Source organism: Rhipicephalus sanguineus, chromosome 8 (genome assembly GCF_013339695.2).
Source record: "Rhipicephalus sanguineus isolate Rsan-2018 chromosome 8, BIME_Rsan_1.4, whole genome shotgun sequence".
Lineage (NCBI taxonomy): Eukaryota > Metazoa > Arthropoda > Arachnida > Ixodida > Ixodidae > Rhipicephalus > Rhipicephalus sanguineus.
Window position 1 is genome coordinate 11,015,374 of NC_051183.1, and position 19,477 is coordinate 11,034,850.

The window sequence follows — 19,477 nt, forward strand, 5'->3', positions numbered from 1 at the left end:
GGGCACGAACCCCCCCCCCCCCTCTGCACTTTTGTTTTCGTCCATCCATGGCCTCCAAGATTTCTCGGCACGACAAATTTCGGACGCCATGATTCATCAACTTTTCAGGAATCATTTGATAGATGGCGCATGTAGAGTAAAAAAGACTGAGAAAGGCTTGCTAAAACAAATGTTTTGTCTGTTTGTTAGTTTTTTAGAATTCTTTTCCTCTAGATGCAAATGCATTTGCTTGCAAGATAAGTTGAAAATTCGTGAACATTACGCCACCAAGCGGAGACCAAACGGACCACGACCTCATCGCCAGACCAGCTACGGAAAGAGTGCTGCTCACGTGCGTGATTGTCGGCTGCATCTGTTTTTCTTGTTCACGGTGTGGTTTTGAGCGACATTTTGCGGCGCAGTGGCGCTTTTGAACACGGCACTGCGGTGACGCCTGCTGCAGCTGACGACAGAAAGGTGAGAACCCTCACTTTTGTGTCCCTCGGTGCACTCCGTAGTTAGGCTTAGGGCACACTGATTGCCGTAGCTGCACCGTATCTAGCAATCAGGCGCGTCGCTAAAGCTTATGAAAGCGCTTTTCCCTTGTGTATCTTCCTTGTGCGTTGCGGTTTTTTTTCTTGTGCTCAGTAATTTTTCATCTTATGAAAGGTTCGTGGCGCTTTTCGTGGCCACCAGCTACATATTTATTTCGGAACTCGCGTTATCAGTTGGCCATAGTACGGTGAAAACAAACGGGCAAGCGTGTCACAAATGTATTGTCCGTTGGATGCGATGAAGTGATAAACACTCAACCGTTTCGGAAGCACGCGTCGCTCGCTAAAGGACATATTGCCGTCCGCTTGTGGCGCCCCGGAAGGAAAGCACACTCTCGGTCCTCTTTCCAGCTTGACTCCTCTGCATGGCTGTGTAACTGCAGTGAGCGCTCTTTACGTTGCTTCCCTTTCTCGATGCCGTCGGAAGCAAGCATGCAGGAAGAAAAAGGAGGAACGGAGCCGTCGAACAGTGAGCATCAGAATTTATGAACGAGGCGTTGAGAAAACGAACAGTGGCTCAAGGTCAGTCCTTCGTGCCGCCACAGACGCTGGTGGCATCAAAGTTCACTGCGCATTCGCGCCAAGAATGCCGTGGGCATCGAGCAGCGTCTGTGCGGAGCAAAACCTACATCGCTCGGCATACTTCGTTTAAGCGCGTTCAACCACAGCATATTTCATTTCTTCTTTTATTGCGATAGTAATTATATGCACACTATTGGGGGGGGGGGGTTGCTGTCGGCGTCGTCGTCATGTCCCCTATAAAGCCCCTAAAAAGCCCCTAATCGATAACATCGCTTCGCGCACCGTATGTTCTAGACGCGAGTAGAAGCGCACGAGCGCTGACGCTGAACGCGGCTGAAGCGGAGACGAAAGGAGCCGGCCATCTCCGACGCACGAATGGCGATTTGATGACATCGTCCCGCGCGTGAGGCCTGCCGCCTATGCCTTCTCAAGCACACAGGAAACGCCCCGGCCGTCTTTCGTCGGTAGACGTCTCGTATACCTTTGTGCGTGCTGCGCTCTCGCCGCTTACTTCGGGGTGAGATGACAGAAAGCATGAAAACAGCTTCCCTTCCCGGAGCGACCGTATGCCTTTAATCAGAGTTTTGCAGAATTACGCGTAGAATTTTGCATAACATTAAAATTTGTTGCTGTCGCATTCATTGCTTCGCCCTTGCCGCGAAACTTATTTTTAGATGCATCTTATGAGCGAGCTTTCTCCGGTGGCGTCCGCTCTGCACTGCGCATGCGCCTGCTCTCTCTCCCACTCTCCTCCTTTACGCAAGTGTTCGGTCGCCTTCTCTGCTCCCCCCCCCCCCCCCGCGCGCTGCAGCCGCGCACTCTCCTCCTTTACGCAAGCGTTCGGTCGCCTTCTCTCCTCTCTTCCCCCCGCGCTGCAGCCTGTAAACCCACTCTCTCCTCTCCCTTCCCCGTTTCATATAATCGCGTGCGCTCGATCGGCTTCAGTCATTCTCGCTTCGCTCCCGTTCAGATAAGTTGTAACGTCAACGTCGGCGGCAGTTGCAGCACCACTCGAACTTCTGCCGAGATAGAGATCGTCGCGGAGCAGCAGCAGCGCAGGGCTCGCTACGTAATAACACACACTAAATAATCACAGCACACACTAACGGAAACGCCGAGTGAACGTAAACGGAAACTTGATGTGCACCCACAATGTTTTTTTTTCTTTTAACTTGGTCGTCACCCCTTTCGATTCAGAGAAGCGCGGAGTGGTCAAGTGGCGGCACCTCGTGGTGCCCACGGTACGTATATGACTATGATGCATTGCTATGACGCTGTGCACGACGCAGCAGTAAAGAAGCTACGCGCATTGTCCTGCTGTATTCTATACGGGCTACGTGAGTCCATGGTCCGCACCGGCTACAGATTGCCCTTGACTACAGATTGACAGCGTTTTCTGATTATATGCTCTAAAAGTGTTTCAGGGTCGATTCGATATATGCACAGCGAATCATTTCGAGGCTTGCTATTTCATCCGTTTACGCGCATTCAGGAGCTGGTTCTGTTTCGCTTAATGATACTTGGCATTTTTTCTAAATACAGAACGTAACTGAGCAGTGAGCGAGTTTTTAGGTTCACACATTGCGCGGAAGGGAGGCATCGCGACTACCTAATAGTGCCGCGCATGTTATTTTTCATGAGTTGAAGCCTTACAGACAAAGACTGTTGGCAACGTGCTGCGCAGGCCGCGCCGCGATGTGTAAGAAGCGTCGCGATTGTTTTAGAACGTTCCGTTAAGATTGCGCGCCGCACGCGAATGTTCCAGCTTTGTCTAGAGATAACGGCGCCACCAACGATATCGATGGAAAGTTCGATAGCGCCTGTATAAAAGCCGACGCGCTTGACCGCTTGTCAGTTGATCGACTGTCGACGCTCTGTTCGCCGCTATCATTGTAGTGCTGTAGTTTGACTTTCATTTTCCCGGCCACAAGTTCGGCCAAATAAAGTTTCATCTTGGACGTGCTGCCTGCTGCCTTCGTCGACGTCACGACCACGTGACATATGGTGGAGGTGCTGCTTCTTTCATGTACCGGACATCCCCGTCAAGCCGTGAACCCAGCCCACGTCGCGAAGAAGACACCGACACCATCAGTGACAGTAGAGCCAGCCGCAGACTGAAAGGACTTCCCCCTCAATTTGGACTCCTACCGGACAAGCCAAGAGCCACGGCGACAATTACAACAGCGACGATGACAGCCACTGTGCCGCCTGCACCGATTCTGCTCCGGCAACCCAGGGAGCCGCCAACGTTCCGCGGTTCATCATTCGAGGACCCGGAAACCTGGATTGAAACGTACGACCGTGTGGCCGCCTTTAACAATTGGAGCACCGAAGACAAACTGCGCGACGTCTACTTCTACCTGGAAGACGCGACAAGAACCTGTTTTGAGAATCGGGAGTCCTCACTTCAAACTTGGGACCTATTCCGCGGCGCATTCCTAGGGCACGCATTTACAACGCAGCGAGCGCGGAGCGTCGGCGTCGCGAGGCGAGAGAGGGGGGTGATTTACCGATCGGCGCTCGTCCGTTGCCGATGCCCGTTGCCGATCGGGCGAGGTGGCTACATACTATTACAGAGGAGGGAACCACCCACACCCTAAGGAGCTTCGCCCCTAAAAAGCCATGCGCCGATTTCTCGGCTTATGTGCCTATTACAGATGCTTCGTCAAAAACTTTTCACGGATCGCCGAACCACTGACGCTTCTCACGAAGACTAACGTGGAATTCAGGTGGGAAACGGCGCAAGTGCAAGCATTTCCAGAACTTAAACGACGCCTGCAGACGCCACCATACTTGCGCATTTGGACGATTGCGCCGATACAGAAATATACACCGACGCAAGCAGCGTAGGACTCGGTGCCGTCATTGTGCAAAAGACTGACGGGCTTGAAAGGGTTATCAGTTATGCTAGCCGGTCACTATCCAAGGCAGAAGCCAACTATTCCACAACAAAAGAGGAATGCCTTGCCATCATCTGGGCTACGTCAAAGTTTCGCCCCTACCTCTATGGCAAGCCCTTCAAAGTTATCAGTGACCATCACACCTCATGTTGGCTAGCTAACTTTAAGGACTTTTCAGGTCGTTTCGTAGGATGGAGTCTGTGGCTTCAAGAATTCGACATTACCGTAGTGTACACTGTCGACCTTTATGAAAGGGAACACGCGAGCGCGCGGCCTGAGCTCTGCTGCGGCTGCCTACAGTGCCATCAACCGACAGCGAAAGAAAGCGCACCCGCTTTTGGCGTCATCTATTGGCAAACAAAATAACAAGTCATGGCCGGTGGACAAGCGCTGCTAGATTACGCTCCCGCTTTGGTCGCGCAGCGGGCGATGCCGCCAGAAGCGGACGTGCTTTCTTCAGCTCTCGGTTGATGGTGCTGTACGCTATAGCTGCCGCAGCGCGCAGGCCGCGCAGCCGCGCGCTCGCGTGTTCCCTTTCATAAAGGACGACAGTGTACAAGTGCGGACGAAAACACTCTTACGCCGACTTCCTGTCTCGCACCCCCGTCGACGCGCCGCCGCAACACGACGACGACGACTGCTTCCTCGGAACTATAAGTGCCGACGACTTCGCCGAAAGTCAACGAGCCGATGCGGAACTGGGGGCCCTTATGGAGTACCTCGAGTGCAAGGCCGCCGTTGTTCCGAAGGTATTCAAGCGAGGACTGTCGTCATTTTTCTTACGGAATGGCGTTCTCCTGAAGAACTTCTCACCACTTCGAACCGACTACCTTCTTGTCGAGCCCTCATTATTGCGACCAGAAGTCCTCCAGGCCCTACACGACGACCCGACTGCTGGACACCTCGGCGTTTCCCGCACGCTCGCCAGAATACAGGAAAAATCTGGACGCCAATACGACGACGCGGACTGAGCGAGAAGCTTCTTCGACAATACTTCAGGACAGTACAGGGTACTTCGACGTCTCGGCGCACTCGACTACGAGGTCGTCCCCGACGGGATCACGAACTCTCAGAGGCGCCGAGCTCGACCTGAAGTCGTGAATGTGGTGCGCCTCAAACCGTACTATGCTCGTTAACGCACCTGAGACTAATGTTTGCTTGCTGTATTAGTTTTCTTTAGTATTGCATGTATTCATGTTTTGTTTTTAAGCATCGGGACGATGCTTTTTCAGAGGGGGACATTGCCGCGCGTCTTATGTTTCATGAGTTGAACGCCGCCACCAGCAATATCGCTGGAAAGTTCGACAGCGCCTGTATAAAAGCCGACGCGCTTGACCGCTTGTCAGTTGATCGACGGTCGACGCTCTGTTCGCCGCAATCAGTGTATTACTGTAGTTTGACTTTCAGTTGCCCGGCCACCATTCGGCCAAAAAAGTTTCATCTCGGACGTGCTGACTGCTGCCTTCCTCGACGTCACGACCACGTGAGAATAGACTTATTGTCCAGGTTTATGCGGCCTGTTTTAAGGAATCTTGCGAGCTAATTTGACCATCAAAAAGCGTCTAAGTTGAACTGTCGGCTCCGTGGGCGGCGCAGAACAGTTCATCTCTTCCTATCATCTACCTTGCGATAGGAAAAGCAAATCGTGGACCGGCTACATTTATACGGTGATGGATTACCAGCGCCAGTGGATGTGCGATCGTTTCTCCAGCGTGAGGGACTTCAAAAGGTGACGCTGTGCTTCGCACTCGTAGTCTATGGAAACGTTATTCGCTTTTGCGCGGTCCCGCTTTGCCCGTCTACATTGGCGTCGCTAAAGTGTCGGCGCCTCTCCGATTCGTTAGCCAGCATGAACGCGCTCCGCCGTCTCGGTGTCTCGCCGCCTTCAGTTTCTCGCAGTGGTCTACGTCACAGCGCAGCAGCGCCACCAGATAGCGGCGCCGCGTTCCGCCAGTTGCGCGTCTCCATTGTCAACATATCTTTGTCCATTTTTTCTCCATTTTTCAACATACGGACATGAGCCGACCAAAATCCCTCCCCCGCCCCCCCCTCCCCCCTCTCTAGGGATGACATGGGCTAGAGTTAAAGAGCATCGCTGTGAAAAATAAACATATTAAATGCGAAGCATTTCTTAGCGAACTTCTGCGAGTTTGAGCGTATCTATCTATCTATCTATCTATCTATCTATCTATCTATCTATCTATCTATCTATCTATCTATCTATCTATCTATCTATCTATCTATCTATCTATCTATCTATCTATCTATCTATCTATCTATCTATCTATCTATCTATCTATCTATCTATCTATCTATCTATCTATCTATCTATCTATCTATCTATCTATCTATCTATCTATCTATCTATCTATCTATCTATCTATCTATCTATCTATCTATCTATCTATCTATCTATCTATCTATCTATCTATCTATCTATCTATCTATCTATCTATCTATCTATCTATCTATCTATCTATCTATCTATCTATCTATCTATCCGCCTACGACTTTGTGCTCTCCTGGCCGTTTCGTTCATTGGATGTATACCAAAATTGGTATGGAATAACATGACCGTATTACGAACATAAATGACATGTCATAACATGAAAATCATGACATGCATGTCATGAACAGCATGATTTACATTCCACGGCCTTGGGGCTCTTGCGGTCATTCCGTTAATTTCATATATACCAAAACTGGTATGACGTAACAAGACTTCATGGCGAAAATAATGAGAGGTCCTAACGTGCAAATCATTACACGCATGTCCTGTGCGGCATGATTTACATGGCATGGTCTCGGGGCGCTCGCGACCGTTCAAATGAATGGATATATACGAAAACTGGTATGACGAGACATTTTGACATGACGAACATAACTACCACGTGGTAACATGAAAATCATGACACGCGTGTCATGCACGTCATGATTTACATGCCACGCTCATGACGCACTCGCGGCCGTTTCGCTAGGTTGATATACACCAAAATTGGTATTGCGCGATGTGACTGAATGAAGAACATGAATAACAGGTGGTGACATGAAAACCATGATATGCATGTCATGTATGTCATGCTTTACGTGCCACGCTCATGGTGCATTCGCGGCCGTTTCGCTGGCTTGATATACACCAAAATTGGTATTGCGCGACGCGACTGTATGAAGAACGTAAGTTAGAGGTGGTAACATGAAAATCATGACACGCGTGTCATGCCCGACATAATTTACATGCCACGCTCATGACCCACTCGCGGCCGTTTCGCTAGGTTGATATACACCAAACTTGGTATTGCGCAATGTGACTATGAAGAACATGAATAACAGGTGGTAACATGAAAACCATGACATGCATGTCATGCATGTCAGACGAATTTCTCTTTGCGTTTACTCACCGTGGTAAGAAGTAATAGTGTGCAGATTTCTAATCGAGTATCCTGGCGTTGAAGCGAGAGTTTGTCGGCCATGCCTGTGAAATTTAAGAACGTTGGCCAACTTATTAAAGACCTTCGCTTCATTGTAAAACTCTTGGAGCAAGCTGTCTGTAATATGTGAACAAGTGCAAAGAAATTTTTGTGTATCTTGAATACGACGAACCCTGGCACCTCGCCTAGTGTCTTACATTGTTTGGCGTTGTCATACCAGAATTCCCGTTGAACTGCTCGTTCATCTTTGTATTGTATTGAACCATTTTTGTTGTACATTTAACACTAATTTCGGAGTGTCGTGAAATGAATAACTAGACATATATGAACATTTTATCAAGACGAGCTGCTCGGCTTTTGACACATCGCACCGCGTGTAATTGCGTTTTGTAATTTATTTGTGACAGTACGTCTAAGTTCGAAAATTTTTCTGCTGCGATGTGCCCCCGTGTCGGCCACCACTGGGCGTCGAATTCATGTCGCATCGGTATAATGTGCATTTCTGACCCGGACGTGATAGCCACGAAGTTGTCTTCTCATGACGAAGAGCCTAGGATATTATGGGAGTGTTGGGAGCCATACCTATTCCGAGCTCGAGCATGCGTGGCCTCGGCGATCGGCTCCGGCAGTGCGCCGTGGCGCCGCTGGAGCCCAGTGGCGTAGCCAGGGGTTGGCACGCCGGGCCCGTGCCCCTCCCCCCCCCCCCCCTCCGAAATTTTTTTGCCATGACATGCAGAACATAAATTGACAGTCAACCACATCTGCCTGCCACCCCCGCTTCAGATAAAGGAGGTGCGCCCCCCTCCCTAAAAAAAAAATCTGCCTACGCCCCTACCGGAGCCGATCGCCGAGGCCATTGTTTGGCCGGTCACTTTATATTTCGCAGAATCAGAAGGGGACGCCAGACACCATACTGTATTTGTGTGCTATTTGTGTGCTTAGCCCACTCCCGCACCCGCAAGTATTGTATTATTTAATCTGAACCCATTGATTCGTTCGGACATAATTAAAAACAATCAAACTTGGTTCTTCCTTACGTGTTTCTGATCTGGTCATGAACCATCTAGCCAGGCTGTCAATCCTCTAGAGATGTCAGTGTAGTGTCATTGTACATTATAACTTTCTCGAAAAATGAGAAACTTCAATATATATATCATAGGCATTCGCTCACGTTCATACTCACACCTACTCACACTCATAGACACTCACTCACGTTCATACTCACGCCTACTCACACTCATAGGCACTCACTCACGTTCATACTCTCGCCTACTCACACTCATAGACACACCCATTCACGTTCATACTCATGCCTACTCGCACTCATAGGCACTCACTCACGTTCATACTCACGCCTACTCACACTCATGAGTGCTCACTCACGTTCACACTCACGTCCACTCACACTCATGACTACTCACTCATACTCACACTCACAACGTTCAAATGAGTGTGAGTGAGAGTGAGTGAGTGCACTCATGAGTGGGTGTGCCGAGCTATGGTCGTTGATCTTTTTTGTAGTCGTTGAGTGAGACCGTTTGGGACGAACTGGTGATGTTGAGTCCCAGCGAACCTGGAGGAGGAGGAGGATACAACTTTATTCAAAAGAAATTTCATGGGTTTGGAGCTGGCCGCTTGTCTGCGGCGACCTCTTCTGCCCATGCAATGACTGCTTTCTGCAGTTTTTCGTCGGGGGACCGTATTAAGGTCTCCCATGTCGTTTCGGAGGGAGCTGGCAGAAGCTCTCTGGGTGGGGGAAGGCCCTCGCATTCCCAGAGGATGTGACTTTGGTTTGCTATGGCATTTTTGTCGCAATTTTTGCATGTTGAGTCAACCTCCCCGCCTGTGAATATCGCTAAGCGTTGAGGAGTGGTTAGAGTGTTCGTTTGAATTCGGCGGAGGACAGTGGCCTGCGCTCTCGTGAGGTTGCTGTGCGGTATGGCAGTTCTTAATATTGTTAGGGTGGAGTCCGCGTGCGTTCACTTGGAGAAAAATCTGATGCTTCTAAGTCCACGTGAATCCGGATGAGGAAACTTCTCTTTAGCCTGAATGTGAGTGAGTTTGGCTGAATAGTGTTTTAGCGAGTTTGAGACCAAGTGAGCCCATAAGAAGCAGCATATTTTTTGAGTGAACGAGTGAGTTTGTGCCATAAACTTTGCCGACACCTGACACACATTCCTTGGTGCTTTTAACTTACCTTCATACTAACCTCAACTCTCACTCCTGAGTACTTACATTCAAAGTCATGCCGACTACCACTCAAAGGCACACACCATGGTTCATCAATCACTCAGTTTTATTTACCTACCCACACTAACCGATACGTCCATAATAAGGTCTACTCCCAATAATGGCGCTAACTCATGTTGATACGGTCATACTCAATTACAGTCATACTCAGTCATACATTCGCACTTATATCCATATCTACTCACGCTCACAGGTCGTGTTCACACTCAATTATCACTCTCCCAGAACTCATGTTCACACTCGCGTATACTCACACACATCGGTAATCACTCATCGTCATACTCTCGTCTATACTCTCATTCATCGGCTCTCACTTTCCTACTCACTCTACTCGCACATTTAGGTACTTTCATACTCACTCCACTCACCTTCATTGGTGCTCACCACTTGCATACTCTTTTATATTCACACTCATCGGGGCTCACTTACGTTCACTCTCATTTCCACTCACAGCCGTCGATACACACATTCACTGGCACTCACTCAGGTTCATACTCATGTATACTCACACTCATCAGCACTCACGTTCGTACTCACTTCTACTCACACTCATGAGTACCCACTCACGTTCATACTATGCCTACTCACACAAATCAGTACTCACTCACGTTCACTATCGCCTACTCGCACTCACTGGTACTCACTCACGTTCATAGATCTACTCACGCTCACGAGCACTCAGTCACTGTTATACTCACGCCAACTCACACTCATCGGTAGTCACTCACGTTCATAGTCGCGTCCTCTTACCTTCGTCGATACTCACATTCATACTCACGTCTATTCACTTTCATGAGAGCTCACCCACGTTCACACTCACGTCTACTCACAGTCATCGGTAATCACTCACGTTATACTCATGGCAACATACAGTCGATACTCACATTCATTCTCAGGTCCACTCACTCTCGTCAATACTTACTCACATACAGCTCCCTTCTACTCACACTCAAGAGTACTCACTCACGCTCATACTCACGCCTACTCACACTACTCGCACTCATTGGTACTCACTCCCATTCATACTCACGTCTACTCACACTCATGAGTACTCACTCACGTTCACACTCACACCTACTCACACTCATGAGTGCTTACTCACGTTCACGTCCACTCACACTCACGAGTACTCACTTTCATACGCCTACTCACACTCATGAGCACTCACTCACGTTCATACTTATACCTACTCACTCTCATGAGCACTCACTCATGTTCATACCTATTCTTAAGTTTCAGCGCAAGGAGACACAAACACGAGCAAGAAGGGACGAGGACATACCTACTCACACTAATGAGTACTCACTCACGTTCAAACTCACGACTACTCACACTCATGAGCACTCACTCACGTACATACTCACGCCTACTCACCCTCATGAGCGCTCACTGACGTTAACACTCACGTCCACTCACACTCATGAGCACACACTCACGTTCATACTCATTCCTACTCGCACTCATGAGTACTCACTCACGTCCACTCACACTCATGAGCACTCACTCACGTTCATACTCATTCCAACTCGCACTCATGAGTACTCACTCACGTCCACTCACACTCATGAGCACTCACTCACGTTCATACTCATACCTACTCACACTCATGAGTACCCACACACGTTCATACTCACATCTACTCACCCTCGTGAGTGCTCACTCACGTTCACACTCACGTCCACTCACACTCATGAGTCCTCACTCACGTTCATACTCACATCTACTCACACTCATGAGTACTCACTCACGTTCACACTCACGCCAACTCACCCTCATGAATGCTCACTCACGTTCACACTCACGTCCACTCACACTCATGAGCACTCACTCACGTTCATACTCACGACTACTCACACTCATGAGTGCTCACTCACGTTCATACTCACGCCTACTCACCCTCATGAGTGCTCACTCACGTTCACACTCACGTCCACTCACACTCATGAGCACTCACTCACGTTCATACTCACAACTACTCACACTCATGAGTACTCACTCACGTTCATACTCACGCCTACTCACCCTCATGAGTGCTCACTCACGTTCACACTCACATCTACTCACACTCATGAGTACTCACTCACGTTCACACTCACGCCTATTCACACTCATGAGTGCTCACTCACGTTCACACTCACGTCCACTCACACTCATGAGCACTCACTCATACTCACACTCACAACGTTCAAATGAGTGTGTGAGTGAGTGTGATTGAGTGCACTCATGAGTGAGTGTGCCGAGCTATGGTCCATACTTACCATTGGGCCCGCCAAGCAAGCTCCCAATGTAACGCGAATTCATTACTCGTCGCCCTGACATCAACGCGGGAAGACTTTCGACCACTCAAGAGTCACTCACATACATCTCGCATCTTGCCTCTGCCTGTGACGAATGTCAGCTGCAAGGGCGACCACGTGCTTTGCGGCGAAGCACCAACAAAAAGAAATGCAGGACGCGTTCGGAGGGCCAAATTCAAAAATTATTTTCTTCCTTAAAACAAAAAATGATTTGATTAGACTTTCTTCACTACTTAACGATGTAGTCTACTATCAAACGCCGCATGACGAGGATTTTTACTTGGAACGCATCAGTATGAAAAATACGGTCAAACATGCGACAAATCGCATATTTTCTCTAATTTCACAATTTTTTTCGGGAACATTTGAAGTCCATTTTACCCCTAAACATTTTTGTACTTAAATACACTTTCCTGAAAATCATACTATTATTTATATTGGTTAGGGAGAGTTCCAGATTGCTCAAGAAAAAATCACGAACTTTGAAGATTTTCGTAGTTTTTGAAGATACGTAGCTGGTAGTGAAACACAGTTTTCGGAATTAAAGAATAGGACAACTAAACAGAACCTCTGCGATGGCGCTAGCGTGGTTTTGAAGCTCAACACACAAAAATGGATTTTATACACATTTTTCTATAAGGCACGGTTTAACAAATACAAGCGAAATTCGAGGGGGCGCCGTGATCGTCAAAATTTTTTTCGAGCAAAAATGTTTTGCCACAATACTCTATGTGCCACAGGAAAAAGGCACAAATTTTATGAGCAAAATCTGCGATGTGCGAGCGCCACGTCTGGGACACTTGGCATGGAATGACCCACATGTATATATATATATATATATATATATATATATATATATATATATATATCACAAGTATCGGCGTCCAAAGCCGGTTGTGCTCCAGGAGTACTTCGCTGACGTGTGGGTGTCTCCGAAAACTTCAATTGCATGAAACTTGACGCATCTTGACGTTCCGCCGTAGTTCGAATCATATAGGTAGTTTCTGTACACGAGCTGGTAGTCTTCGTTCTTCAGCCCGCACTTCGTACGAAAGTAAAGAGCGAAACAAGCGTTATTAGCCTATTGAATTGGGCTGCTTGGTACATGCATATTTTGAACGAAGGTACAGCTCTAGAACAACACGAAGACGGGTGTACACAAACACGGCGCTGACGAGCAGCGATATTTATTTGCGTTTGCCCGTCAATACATACAGAAAAAGCACAATCAGCATACATGTCAGGGAACAAGATATCGCTGTATACAATGCTGAGTCGCAGTATTGATAGGTACATCGGTTCATTTTTGCTACATCCAAAATAGTGGACAATGCTGTGTCAGCGTAGATTCGCTATCGCTTCGCAAAAATTGATTGATGTATGAATCAATACTTCGAATCCATTTCATTATACTCCCCTTCATATCGTGCTCCTTGCATGTCTAAGAAGCGTCGAGCAAGAAGTCTAGTAATTGCTGCTAATAAATAGCGCAAGTATATATATATATATATATATATATATATATATATATATATATATATATATATATATATATATATATATATATATATATATATATATATGCATAGTTATGCTTGAGCAACGGTGGGAGCTCACCTGCAATGCTACACCAGTGATTGAATGTATGCTTTTGAATGAGTGTTCTAATGACAGCCTTTTATTGGCCATAAAGTTTTAGATCCCCAGTACAGTTTCCACTTGGAATTGTTGGTATAATATCTGGAGGTAAGCTGTCGCGCTCAAAAGAGAGGGACAAAATAAGAGGGAACAGAAGACAGACTAAACCGTTTACCGTTGGGGAATGAAACGTAAGCCTTACCAGAGTCATTCAATGCTTCTTATGGTCACGAAACTGCCTCGTCAGTTTCATATGGAGCCAGCGGCCGCCGCCAGAAGCGCAGCTGTGCTTGAGAGGCGATGCGAACGCTGCTATCGCTGGGGTTGTGTGTGGGAAGCCTCGGTGTTTAAGCTTTCTAAACTTCCGCAACGGTCGCTTTGCTTTCACGCTTTTACTTCTAGCACTCAGCATGCATAAATACATTTCTGAACGCGTTTTCTGTTTTAAAATGAGCACCCGGGAGGAAAAAAACCAGCTCAATTAAAACATGCAGCTCGCGGTGGTATCAGCAGAAAAAATACAAAAATTCGGGGATTAACGACAGAATACCAAGATATATAATTACGAAAACCGTAGCAGGGGACTTTTGTATGACTTTTGGCACCTTCAGGCACAGCTGTTTCACCATGCTCGTAATTCGCTCGCTGTACGCCGCCGGCCGCAAATTGATTCGTCTCGCCTTCACGCTAGATGTTTGACAACAGTTGTGGCATGTAGAGAAAGACACAGTTTGACCTGTACTTTATTCCAGAAGACATTATTCTCTGTGAAGCATATTCTACGCAACGTTTCTTTCACCTGCACGGGAAACGCACTCACACCGGCCGCCGGCCGGCTTGGTGCCGACGACGTAGCGAAGCCTACTTCGTATCGCTTCGTAGTTGTGGCAGGTAACTCTGCGGGAATACAACCGCTGACGAACAGCTTACTTTTGTTAAAGCTGGCAGTGTTCTTCGTAGTTCTTCCTCATTCGGCACATTGAAGCGAGTTATCCGTGGCGTCCGGGCTCGAAGGCTTGCACTTGTTTGGGTCCGGAAGCTCGATAGGGAAGAAACGTGGGTGAGCGCGCTCGCTGCGTGCGCCGGCGAGAGTTGCACTTGACTCTCATAACAGCTTCTATTCGTTGTAATAGTGCTTCGCTTTCACTCTGGCGTACAACCGATATGACTTGTTTTCGTCTAGCCGACAGGGCCGAGCAGTGCAGCACTTAGCAGGTGATCGGCGCGCAGTTACACTCCCCGTTGGTCCCTTTCTTGCCAGGCGTTTCTGCACGACACGCACTACGGTGCGGTCTAAACAGGGCGTCGGCGACGCTCGTAGCTCTTCTCAGGGTGACTCACGTGGTCGTTCGCATGGTGGTCGCACTGTAGATGAGCGAGATCGAGGTTTGCGCTTTGTGAGATACGAAGGAAGTCCTCAAAAATCCTTGGAACGGTGTCAGCCTTCAGCGTTGGTTTGTCGCGTTTCTGCGACACGGAGTCGCCGTTGATGTTAAAATCATACGCAGTGATAATGTCCGAGGCGTTGAAATGGTTCGCACACACACGTGTATACTTCGACTCAAAGTTAATTATCACCGCTTTCTTGCAGCGGTATGGCCCGCTTCCATTTCTCGCGCTGCTGCTTGTCTAATGGCAAACAAAACAACGACACCGTTTTGCTTCCCTTGTAGCCGGAACGGCACCCCGGCACGCAACATCTGTTAGGCATCCTAGTCCTGCGACAGCGTTTCCTCAAACTTGAACATATATCCAGCAGCTTGTCTCGCACTGCGCGAGTATTTCAATACGCGGACGGCGCAGACAATCGCCTCTGTGGCGCAGCGGCGGCGCGTTGCGGCATTTTCGAGCAGCGTATGAAGCTCGCCCATAGCGTGACGGTGCAGTTTCGTGACCATAAAGAGAATTGAATGACTCTGGCCTTACCCTTCGGGCATCTTGGTATTTCTCAAGGTCAGGTCTGAGTTCCGGGTAAGAAGGTACCTCGGCGAAACTGAGGTCAAGTTGTAAGGCGAAGATGGCAATAGTTCCTAGCCACAGATACCACGGCGCATGCATTGTAATGGGCAGCTGATTGTAATAACGCATGATTGTGTAATGCTGCCTGCTCCCCTATTGATATGAAGATGTAGCTGCATGTTATTGCGAAGCTCAGTACTTATGCACTTCTACACCCGCAGAGGTAATGTCAGTTGAGTTTATTTATATAATTAGACGGTTATGGGGGCTTTTTTACATCAAGGTCTAAGTTATTAGTGCTTTGTAGCTGTCTCTCGATTGTGTAGCCAGTTGAGGTCATTCGCTTGTTTTTCTAAGGTTCCTGTCCTAGGTTTTGAAGTGAGCGACCTTCTAAAATATAGATGTATGTGTCTCTGTCTTCATCTTTTTTGTTGGATTGTTATTGGACACCGTGACAAGGTATATGTTTATGTCTTTGAGAAATGTCTTCTGGGAAGTGACATTGAGGGTCGTGAGCAAACGCGCTTGAATAACAGCACAAAGATGATTTAGAAATTGACGAAAACTAAGGTCGTACATTGTACTATAGCGAGACATACACAAGGACGTGCACGTGCTCGACAAAAATAACTCCAAAGAAAATTAGGGATCACCAACGCCGCAGCTTTCGCAACGATTTTGTGAACTTAATTTCGCGCATAGTAACACAGCACGTGACATTGGTCCCCATGCCAGTTTGAAGAATTGCTTATGAATTCTTAGAAAGAACACACATTATTCATCGTTTTACTTGTCCCCTGTGCAGGCAGTCTCCGAAAACATGCCTTTGTAGAGACCGCGCTTAATACGCTATCATGACCTTCACACAGGATGAAAAATACAACGTTTTATTGTTTGCCTATCTCTTGTGATACTTCAAGGAGCTTTTGTATCATTGTTGAAAACGCGGCCTCTGATCGTCATGCTGCTCCAGGCATACTGTTGCCTTCGTTCAGCAGCCTCGTCTCTAAAGCTTTACCGACGCCTTGACTATGACAGTAGTAGTAACTGTTGAAACACATAGAGACAGGGAACTGTGGGAAAGTTGAGCAAATCCATTGAACAAAATGTTCTTGCATGACCCTACAAACAAGATTAAAATGGTGTGCAGGTCAGGTTGCATAGCATTCAATACCGTTAGACGCTTGATTCTCAATATAGACGTCATCGGCCCTTAGCGGGAAATGGTCGTTTGAGTGATGAGGCCTCGTGATAGGCTGATTTAAGATTGCCTAATGTAATGCAGCACGACACACGCTACAGGCGGAAGTAACTTACGATGGTGTCAATCCTGGAAAATGTTATTGTTATTATCGATTCCAGGTTATATATATAGTTGCGGTTGTTGCAGCTTAATTGTATTCTGCCGTATGAACGTTTCCTGTAGACATATTAGTTTCTTTTCGCAATTTTTCTGTTGAATTCGGTATGTACGGTATATTTGTATGACTTGCGTGCTGCGTACGGCTTGCTTGCCAAATTGTGGTAACAGCAGAAGCCTTTGTCAAGCCATAAGGCCTTTGGCTTCTGCTTCCTTTCTCTTGTAAACAGCAGAACCAAGTTATTGAATTATTTCACGTACGGGGCCATTAACAAAACTAAGAAATAAAAGTTTATTCCATGTAGTGTGACGAAGCTTGCATCAGCATGTTGTGTTCTAAAGAGCGTGAACTCCTTTGGCACTTGCCCTCTACATCGCACGGTAATACATGCTCGCTGTCACAATGAATTATATGACCTTGGGGACATTGTGATGTTATTAATGTCCATTATTTGTTGGCACAATAAATTTAGAAAAATCCGGAAGTGTATAGCTGAAAAATGTGCTTGATAATTGTTTCTGCAATGGGACACTTTCCAGTACACTTGAATGCGTACTGCAAACCTGCTGTTATTTTTGTGTGTGTGGAACAGAAATAACAGCTGCTAATTATTCTTCATGCTTTCTTTCTGTCTTCTGGAAGAGCATTTTAATGTTGCAGGCCACAGCTTCCCTGAGCTCAAACTTTGCATACTTCAGAGAAACTTCCAGTTCCCGAGACAAAAAATATGGGGAGCCATATCTTATTCACAAGTTTAATACACCAGTAGGTATAAAAAATTCAAGGCGGGCTCTTGAATTCATCCGTTATAGGAGACACGCAACGAAAAACAGCGAGACTTAAGCTGCTTTTTCTAAAAATACCTAGCCGTTCTGATCACCGTGAAATTGTCATTGTGGTGTTGACTTTTGACAACCAAGATTCAGCGAAATGCACCCCCCCCACCTTTGTGTTTTTCATTTCGTTTCTTGTCCTTCGTTTCGTCTTATCGTGCTCTTTCTTTTCTGTTCTATTCTTCTCTTTTATTGCGATAGCAATTATATGCACACTCTCGACGGGTTTTTGCCGTCGCCGTTGCCGTCATGTCCCGTATGAAGTCTAAATTGACAAGATCCCCCGCGCATCGTATGGTCTACCACGGCTGAAAGCGCGCGAGTGGAGGCGATGATCGCGGCCGAAGCAGAGGTCAAACGAGCCGGCCCATTTCCGTCGCTCGGAGGGTGCATGCGATAACATCACCCCGCTCGGGAGGCCTGCCGTTGAAGCAGACAGGAAACGCCCCGGCCGTCTTTAACGAGCATGAAAAGACGCAAGGGGGGGGGGTGGGGTGTCGCGAAAGCAGGCTTGAACTTTGAATGTAAGGACCCGGTCGCGATCGCTGGCGCGCGCGCTATCCCGCCAGCCATCACAGCGGGTGGCTCCTATACCCCTCTACGTTCTGCACTCTCAACACGAAGTGACTATGCGGACAGAGCATCTTTCCCTGGAGCAGCCGTATTCTCTTAAAGCGGCGTTTTGTAGTTGCACGAGATGGGATACAAAGCAGTTAGCTGCCAGCCTCACTTCGTATAACAGAACAGTTTATTGCTATCGTATTCATTGCTTCACCGTTGTGGTGAAATTGTGACTTTTATTTGCCGTTTAGGGGCGAAGCTCCTTAAAGCGGCACCCGTTCGTCCCTCGTAGTGCGTAACCAGTCGTAACGCTAGTACCAGATCTTGACCTCCAAGGTGGTGCCGGTGGGAGATTTCTCCTGTGCGTTGTTGAACAATAAAAAATTCGCAGCGTGCGCGTTAACTAAAAGCCGAATTCTTCTGTCTCTCATTCCCCATTAGCAGCCATGGGCATGTTCCAGTAGGAAACGTTAGTAGAAGTAGAAGTGTAAGTGTTAGCTAAAAGCCGACTTCTTCTGTCTCTCATTCCCATTAGCAGCCATTGTTTACCTCCAAGGTAGTGCCTGGTGTGATTTCTCCTGTGCGTGATTAAACAATAAAAATTTTGTTCAAAACGCCGTTGATTGATGAAATAAACCAACGAAATACGCCAGATGTTTTCTAAAAGCAAGACGAAAAGACGCCAGATGTTTTCTAAAGCAATGGTTTTCTAAACAATGAAGATTCACAGCGTACATGTAAAATTAAAGTGAGCTGCAAGTCGTCATAACTCTCATCGAACATCTAGTGTAAACGCGCCCGATCTCACGTCGGTGATGATGTACTGGGCAGAATTCACGGAAGATTCACGGTTTATCGATGAACCTCCGCAGCTTCGCCCGCTCATCATCATTCACTCCGTGGATTTGATGTGATTTTTTTACTGATGTGCTTCCTCTTTCCTTTCACTCACCCAATTCCGCACGCCAGCTTATCTCAATATTCCGCCCTGCTTTTGTTATTGATAACGTTGTCACGTTATCAAAATTAAACTCGTGAGCCAGTGGTAAAAACATTGAAGTGTGAGTTCCCTTGACTTCTGGAACATATTTTTTCGCACGAAAACAGCTCACTCAGCTAGTGTTCCAAACAAGTTCTGAACTTCCTTGTCTCTTCTGTTAAGATGAAGCTATATTACTGGATCGTTTCACCTCCA

The 19,477-nt window shown here is 47.4% G+C and overlaps 1 long non-coding RNA gene across 1 annotated transcript; it reads right to left on the minus strand.

The window, feature by feature from the left end:
- Window positions 1-7,355: 7,355 nt before the first annotated feature.
- LOC125759696 (uncharacterized) lies at window positions 7,356-15,738 on the minus strand. The gene is made up of 3 exons (XR_007417317.1): window positions 15,495-15,738; window positions 12,803-12,972; window positions 7,356-7,427 (listed from the first exon to the last, which is right to left on the minus strand). It is a non-coding gene; the product is annotated as an uncharacterized LOC125759696 (long non-coding RNA).
- Between the last annotated feature and the right edge of the window lie 3,739 nt (window positions 15,739-19,477).